Here is a 9,005-nt window from a genome sequence, read left to right on the forward strand (position 1 = left end):
TTTTTATACAGTTGTACGAATATGTACATTGTGAAGTTATAAATATAAAGGCAAAAATACAATAAAATTGCAATAAGTAAGTATTCTAGGACAGGACGAATCGTTCGTAAATAAAATAAAAACTTTCACTGTCTATTAGAGCCAGTTACACAAATTGACTGGCAAGCGAAGTTAGCATTGCAGTAAATAAAATAAAGTTGCGAAATGTGAACAAATTTCGGTTCAGGATTAGAAAACCGCGGGCAGAAAACTGGTTGTCAACACTCAACTACGCGTCGCGTTTGTATAATATCGAGAAGGAATATTCTGGAACGTGATGTTCCTTTTGTCTACGCATTTTAACATAATGAGAGTAGATCCCCACACAAATTTGAAGAACACAAATATTTCATTGAATGCGCATTCAACATCATTCTGAATTTTAAATTTAACAATAAAATTGTTAACTTGTACTACACCAAATAAACAATTTTGCAAATATACAAAAGAGGAGACATTTAGAACAAAAGGCGACCTTATCGCTTATCAGCGATTTCTTCCAGGCCGCCAAAGGTTCAATTTAGACGTAGGTGATTTCATAACAATATTATATGCTAAGATATAATATCATATATTACATTTAGCATAGTGACATGCGATTTTTATTAACTATGATATTTCAAAGAAAAGAAAGATTTCGATGAGAGCTGTCTACAAAAAATAATACCTATAATATACGTTCATTAGCATTATCCTATATTTCTAAGGAACAAGTTATCCAAGGCTTTGTCCGTGTAGTAAAGGAAAAGATAGACCGGTTTTCTCCACAACATCCTGTTTCCATGGGATTATCGGGATAAAAATTATCCCATACCAATTTTTACCTAAATCGGTTCATTTGGTTTTGGCGTTTGATTTCACTTTTATAATATGAGTATAATTTTTATCATAATATGCTATGCTTGTATGTACCTACAATAATTTCATATTTCCTACTAACATTATAAATGCGAAAGTTTGTAAGGATGTTTTATGAAAATTGGTACGATGACAGCTGGACAACTGGAATAACATATAGGCAACTTTTTATGGCGATATTCCTACGGGATCCAAAGGGACATTTAGTCACCCAGGTGAATGCAGAATAAAAAGACAGTAGAAATATTTCATTGTTTCGGAATAATCCTGTGAACTTTTACGTTCAACTTTGAACAGTTGGACGCAGTGACGCTAATTGCAGGCAAACGAGATTGATTGAAACGGACATGCGATTTCTAGCACACTACCGTCTAATTTACAACACGATACGAGTCGCATTTTTAAAGGCAGCATACTTAATTCGGACAATTTTAATCTATACTTAATATTATAAAGCTGAAGAGTTTGCTCGTTTGAACGCGCTAATTTCAGGAACTACAGGTCCGATTTGAAACATTCTTTCAGTGTTAGATAGTCCATTTATTGAGGAAGGCAATAGGCTATATATGTACCACCGGCGGACAGCTAGTATTGTATATGTATGATCTATTATTTTGATTATATACATATATATGTATTGAAATTGCGATACCGTAAGGAACAAGAGTTTCTAGGAAAATTTATTTACCTGAAAAGGAAATCCTTGTGACATGGAAATCTTCGAAAAAAAAGTCTACACTCATCTTAAAAGATGGCTCGCGGTATCAAGTTATCAGCTCCATTTTTGGGGTTTAAAAAAAGAACTTGAATTTGGATACAATTCGTTTCGTTAAAAAAAAAACAATTTCTTTAAATTTGCGTAATATTTTTACATATGAATAAAGAGTAGGTATATGTAAACAACATCATCTAGATTCTAGTTTAAAAAATCTGGAACCTAAGATGAGACTTAGATGTTTATTATAATGCCTGACATATATAGAGTCTATAGATATATCGATATACTAATAATGTTAGAATTAAGAATTTAGTTGGGAGAATATTTATATATGTGTATATTTGATCGTTAGAAGACGCTCATTTCAAGAATGTTTGCATTTTGTAAAAAAAAATTCTATCTTGATTATTTACATTGTACTTAATCCATCCATCCATATATTACATACATGTCATAAGCGAAGCTGATGCGGAACGCTAGTAAATAATCACTGACAAACAAAAAGCACAACATGTCTCAATAATTTCATCATAAAGGCGAACCTGTTCGATCACAAACTCGCAATTAACACGATTACTTGGAATAGTGAAATGTCGACACCCTCGCTAATTAAGATGAAGATCGTAGGGTGACGGGGGCACATTACAGCATTGCTCAGATAACTCTAAGAGCCTGAGTTAACGTATGTATGTTTACTTTAATAATTATTTCGAACTGAATAACAGATATACCTTAATCTGAATTGATTCATTTGATTGGGCTGTAAAATTGGACGTCATAATTTATATATACTTATGTATGTTCCTTCCAATGTGAAAATGATATTGTTCTATTCAAATAATCAAAGGTTAAAAAAGCTACCTAACAATATGGGGTTTTCATTATCATTGATTTTAACTCGATGTACCTATGAATAAAATTAAAATTAGTAGTAGAGTCTACTAAGCGACTACTCTATTTTAGAGGATCATAATAAAACATTGTATTGTCATAAAAATATTTTAACTTTCTATATAAGTCCGCATTTTACTCAGTTATAAGTACACAAATTCCAGTATATATCAGTGTTAAACTGTCCCTTTACTCCTATACCTCCACTAATGAAGTAACCCAGTTCTGTCAATCAGACGGTCAATTCACTGCAATTTCTATTCGGCTAAACGCATAACACGTTCGAATTCCGAATGTATCATGGTTGTAGCTGATCAAAGGGCTGACTGTAGTATTAGTGATTGACCGGTTAATAGACCAGATAGGTTATTGCATCTCGTGTTATGCTGCGTTGTTTTTAAACTTGAGTTATGTATTAAAAAGGTGCTTTAGTAAAGTATTAGATTGAATGAGTAAGGTATATATCTACACTTATATTCTATGGCGTTGCGAAGTTCGCCGGGACAGCTAGTACAAAATATTTTCGCTTAATGTGAACTATGTCTACATCTAATAATTAATATTATGCCATTACATATGATGCTTGGACAGATTCAGGACGGGAGATGAGATAATTGGTTATGTAAAAATCTGTTTATTATAAAATAATTGTTCGCCCCGGATTTGCTGGTGGTACATACCTTATGTCACTCAAGGACCGGTACAGTTATATAAGGGCGGAATGATATTTTTAAATCGGTCAATCAGTTTTTTTTTTACAAACATACATACAAAAACACAAATATCTCCACTTTTTAATATTACATTAATATTAATGACAAAAGATAAGATGAGAAAAGATATTCATTTCTTATTGTAAATAATTACTTTTGACTAAAAAAATAGTTTCGATGTTTCTTCACGATTTTAATAAAAAAAAAAATAATAATAGTTTGTTTTTCCCTACTGGACAAAAAGAACACTTCATCAATTGTTATAACTCTATACTTAATCCAAGTGAACATATAATCTTATACAAATCGCTTGTAATTATAAATTTAATCTAACCAGTTAAAGACAAGGCGGTAACACCACCGACTAAAATAAAATTGCCTTCAAGCGATTAGGGTATTTTTAAACATAAGCCTAGGATTGTGTAAACAAGTCTTTTATAAGTTTCTGTCGTAGCGTACAAAGAATAAAAATTAATAGATGTGTTCACTGCCTTTTGAAGATTGTTATCACAATTAAATTATAGTATAGTATACTAGCTGCACCCGGCAAATGCTGTTCTGCCTTACTCTTATCGTTTAGTGGTATGAAAAATAGATGTTAGCCGATTCTCAGACCTACCCAATATGCTTACCAAATTTCAGAGGAATCGGTCAAGCCGTTTCGGAGGAGTATAGAGACTAACATTGTGAGACGAGAATTTTATATATAAGAATATCATCCATATTTTTATTCAGTTTTGATTCGTTTTACTATATTATCGTGTTTAAGTATACTTAAAATTACTGTATAATATTCTTTCTATAATATGTATGAACCTTATCATCACTTGCGAGTGTAATTAATGATTATGATACGATTGATAATATGAAGTTAACAAATTAATAATAAACGTTTTACCCTTTAAATACATTTTATTTGTTTTATTGGTTACGTTACCAACCAAAAATTAACCAAAAAATAGAACAGCGACCGCGGTAGCACATATCATCTTTAAAACGTATTTATCTCTCCGTATCATCATGAATAAGTAGTTGTCATAAATTTAACTGAAAATATCAACTGGAAAAAACTAAGTTAACACTATTAAGTATTCTATTAAATTATATCATAAACGCTCTATCCGCTTATAAATATTTTTTTTGCCCTATCTGCTGATAGCATGTTCTTTGCAACACGCAGAGGGAGATGGGTAGGATCAAAAAATTGTGCTTCCAATAAGGGACATCATTAATTCTCGCCGGTCGGGCGATGTCGGGGGATTGCCTGCATTACTCTAATAGCTTCTGAGAAAAATAACGGATCAATATCCGGTGAATCGCGACTTTGTTGTGGACGTTTATCAGCTTTGATTGCTCAGCTTTGTTCGCGAGTTTACTGTTTCGTGGCTGAGAAGTTATGATGGATAATTTTAAAATTGTTCTTGATTTGTATGGTTTTTTGTTTTTTTTTATTACTGAAAGTAATGGCACACAGGTGTTTTAAAAGTTGAAATACTTACAAATTATTTTTTGGTTATAGTTTTAATATTAAAATAATTGAATGATTATAGTATGTATCTACATCAAATATCAGTTAATGTTAAGCTAATGTTAACATATACGATGTTATTAAACACAAAGGTCAAAAAACAGAAACACAAAACCTCTTACACGAAAACATCTTTAAAATAACACGTCTTCTATAAAACGTTCTTATAAAACTTCTACCCCAAACATTTCACATAATTATCCGACAAAAACATCCTTGGATTTTTGCGGAGTTCGTTAGGATCTTCGGGAGCTCACCCTAAGCGAAATTAATGATTCCCTTTATTGAAAGTTCAATTTTTTGATTAGGAGCGACCCGCGGACCTCCCCGGGAACACTGTTCAAACACCGGATAACAGGGTATTTATTTGCATTCGGTCAATAATGATTTGATTCATGTTTAAAAGCTGTGCTTTTTAACGTTTATTGAAATTGTTGGAGTACGTATATGAATAAATGATGGGGATAAATATAGGTATAATAAATACTATATAATATCTGGTATAATAATGTATATTCAACATTTACACTAAACTTATGAATATCGACTATTCGGACGCAATCTAAGAGGGTTTACAAAAAGCAAGTCAAAAGGTAAGGTGAAAATTAAAACACAGTGGTGGATTTATCCAAAAGTTATGTCAATCCAGTATGTAAAAAATATTTAACAATAGTTTTTAACCAAAAATACGTTATATGGTTATGGAACAAAATTATTGACGTCCCTTTAATTACATATGACGATTTATATGAAACTCTAGACGATGGTACAATAATGCATTTCCATGCCACTTCCACTACTTATGTGCAAAATCTACGTTTAAAAACACACAATAAATAAATTCAACGCCTCCAAGACCATACTTGTCCGTACCGAAGGAGCCAAGATAAATAATTCAACCGTATACAGTTAGGTAGACATTACAAATTGTAGCAGGCACGCTGGCGTAGTGCTGTAATCTGTTGGCGAGTGAGGCGGCCGGGGCGAACCGGACCGGCCCCGGCGAGAATCTAATTTGGTTCCGTAGCCGTCGCTCATTTGTTCAAATTACCCCGCACCGACGAGACGTAGACGCTTCTAGACCATTTTGTGCATTTTCTTTACGATTTTTTTGTATTCTTGTATCGTATTGTCTTACTACTAATTTATTGCTGTTTTTTGAGGAAAACATATCACATTGGTTGCTATATAGTTGCATCAACTAATAATGATTTACTTATACAGGTTAAGAAGATTGTAGTTATAGATTGTTGTTATTATCAGTATTATGTTTGTGATTGGATACTCACTTGTGTGTTCTATATACATAACGTTTTTTCTATATTCATAATATTCGTTCTATATATATGAATTTTTTTTTTCAATTATAATGATTCCGATAACAGTTGCCATAATAGCGAAATAATAGACTTTCGAATAAAATCACAGTCGTAAAATTAAATAAAACTAAGTAGATAAGAAGCGAGCAAAGAGTAACTTCAAATATAGCTACAGATAAAAAATTCGTTGAATTTCCCTATCCACGTCAGCATAAGTGTGTTTCTATTAAAAATTATTGTTAAGGAGCATGTCTAAAAAGGCACCATAAATTAAAATTATAGAATTTGTGAAGTGACTGGAATATAACTAAAATATCACCAATATCGATTCGTGGGCTGTCTTGTCTGACCTATTTATATTCTGGGAGCAGATTTCTGATCCTTGTCCCTTCGTCCCACCTCCCTCTAGTCGAAACTTAAACTATTCCGCCCGGAGGCGATTTCCTTTCTTTGTTAAACCTAATCATCCCGCATATAGAGGTATTGTCAATTGGGTCATGTTTGATGCTTGTTTCGCTTTTAAGTTACTTTACGTGATGCTATGAAGGACACGTTACACCCGAGCAAAATGAAGGAAGCACACGTAATTTAGTTTTATCAATTACGTAAAATTATCTGGCTTAGAAAAAAAATAATATATCGCCGGATGATAGAAATATACATTTTTAAGTCTACATACTATATGCTTTTATTCATAACAGTAAAAAAATGCTAGCAATCATATTGACCAAGTAAAGAAACGAATTTTACTACAAGTCATTTATTACACATATATGTATGTGTTATCATAGCTATGATACAATCAAGGTATTTACAATGTATACTCTCGTTAGTGATATAGATGTGTGTGTAGTATATAGTATATTGTATTCCGCAGTGGTCAGCGACGGAGACGACACAAATTCTCACGGTGATTGGCTTGTCTAATGAGAATGTCCATTGCTATGTCGAATATTTAGCTATACTGTCGCTACTATGTATAGATTGTTAGCTGTGATAGTTCTGAAGGGTTGCGAAGTTATCAGAACAATGTGTTAATGGTCTAATTCTTCTGTATGAAGTTATTTGCTTATGTTATGATGATGATGACAGCTTATATCGACTATTTGTTTATAAATTGTATGCGTTTTGTTTTCTTTTTACGAAGGATATGACAACCAGGCCAGGCACGTTAAAAACTCAATAGTTTTCAGATCATTAAAATTTAACTGTTATTTGCAAAACCGGTTTCTTATTATATTCTCTTCTATAAGTGAATTAAATAAACGTATTTCTCAAGATAAATAACTATTGTCAATCAATACTTACAACACGGAACATCAAACCGAAAACGACAGTTGATAGTTTTCATAGTCATCTTAACAGTCTGGAACTTTCCCGATTTCCGCAGTAGCCTAACAAAATGTATTTTATGCACCAAATTAGTTTGACACCTGGCTCCAGATGGGGTGGATCATCGAAGTGGGGGTTGGAAGTGAATCGCAGGTCTTGTGTATGTGGTCGGGGGATAACTAGTAATGTTCGGCGGTGTGTTTTTGCTTTATGTTGCGTGAAATTTTATTGCCGCGGACGCGATGCTGCCGCGTCATACAATCAAAATATTATAGATCTCCAACGGTTTCAAATTATTTTAATCGTATTAAAGCAGATTGCTTCGCGTCTCTATAGCTCTCCTATGCGTGGTTTTGCAAACGCCTATACGTATCAAGATTTATTGATAATTGTACATATTTTTGCTAAATAATAAGCAGAGGACGCATCCATTAAGTCTTTAAAACATCTAACTGTTTCATATCAAACGGTTTCTTATAAATACATGTACACGTATGGTTCACCTATTTGAATCTTGGATATTAAACATTACAAAAGTTTACGAATTTAGATATATGCTGAGCATTATACAAATGAGGCGGACGTGGCTTTGTTGAAGTTAACTTTCTAAATGAGAGCGGTACAGAACAAACAGAGGGTCTTGGGCAAATATGGTCTGTTCTTGAGTGTCCGGCCCCTGTGTAGAATGAATAATGATACTTTAATATGAGGGACATGAATTGATATGTGGGCTTTTGTTTGAAATTTTAACAATTAGTATAATATTCTGGAGTAAAGATGTTTTGCTTTTCATTTAGGATTATAATTTAGCATCAAATTATGCTACGTATATAATTATTTGTTCATCAATATTTTTAATAGAAACACACTTGTACTGACGTGGATAGGGAAATTCAACGTATTTTTTATCTGTAGCTATCTATTTAAAATTACTCTTTGCTCGCGATTTTATCTACTTTATTTTATTTAATTTTACGACTGTGATTATATTCGTAAGTCTATTATTTCGCTATTACGGCAACTGTTATCAGATTCATTATGATTGAAAAAAAAAATCATTTAACAAAGATAAGTACCTCGTAACAAGGTAACTTCCAATCCCATCATGATGCATCACCTTTGATATCTGATTTTTACTGAAAGAGCCACGTGCAACCCAAGCACCCTCGAGACAGCTCGATCTCCGTCTATCATCGTGTCAGCGGAGAAATTAAACTCTTTGTTGCTGAAACCAGCTTACAGTGACTGGAAATTTTGGTAGATTGATTGTTAATCTATATCTGTATCACATTTATATTTATTTATCAAATAACAGCTTTTGTCTGCGGCTTCGCACGCGCTAAATTCGAAGTAGTTCTTGAATCACTCCATCTATTAAAAAAAAACATCAAAATCCATTGCACAGTTTTAAAGATTTAAGCACACACAGGGACAGAGAAAGCGACTTTGTTTTATACTATGTTGTTATATACTATGGTAAGATAAGAACACTAACTAATACATGAATGTTTTATACCACGCAACCAAAGATGTTTACTTAGTCTGGCCATAAATACTGTTACACTTAATTATAAAAAAATATTACATTTGAATTTCGAATCTGTCAT

This window comes from Zerene cesonia, chromosome 5 (genome assembly GCF_012273895.1).
Source record: "Zerene cesonia ecotype Mississippi chromosome 5, Zerene_cesonia_1.1, whole genome shotgun sequence".
Taxonomy (NCBI): Eukaryota; Metazoa; Arthropoda; class Insecta; order Lepidoptera; family Pieridae; genus Zerene; species Zerene cesonia.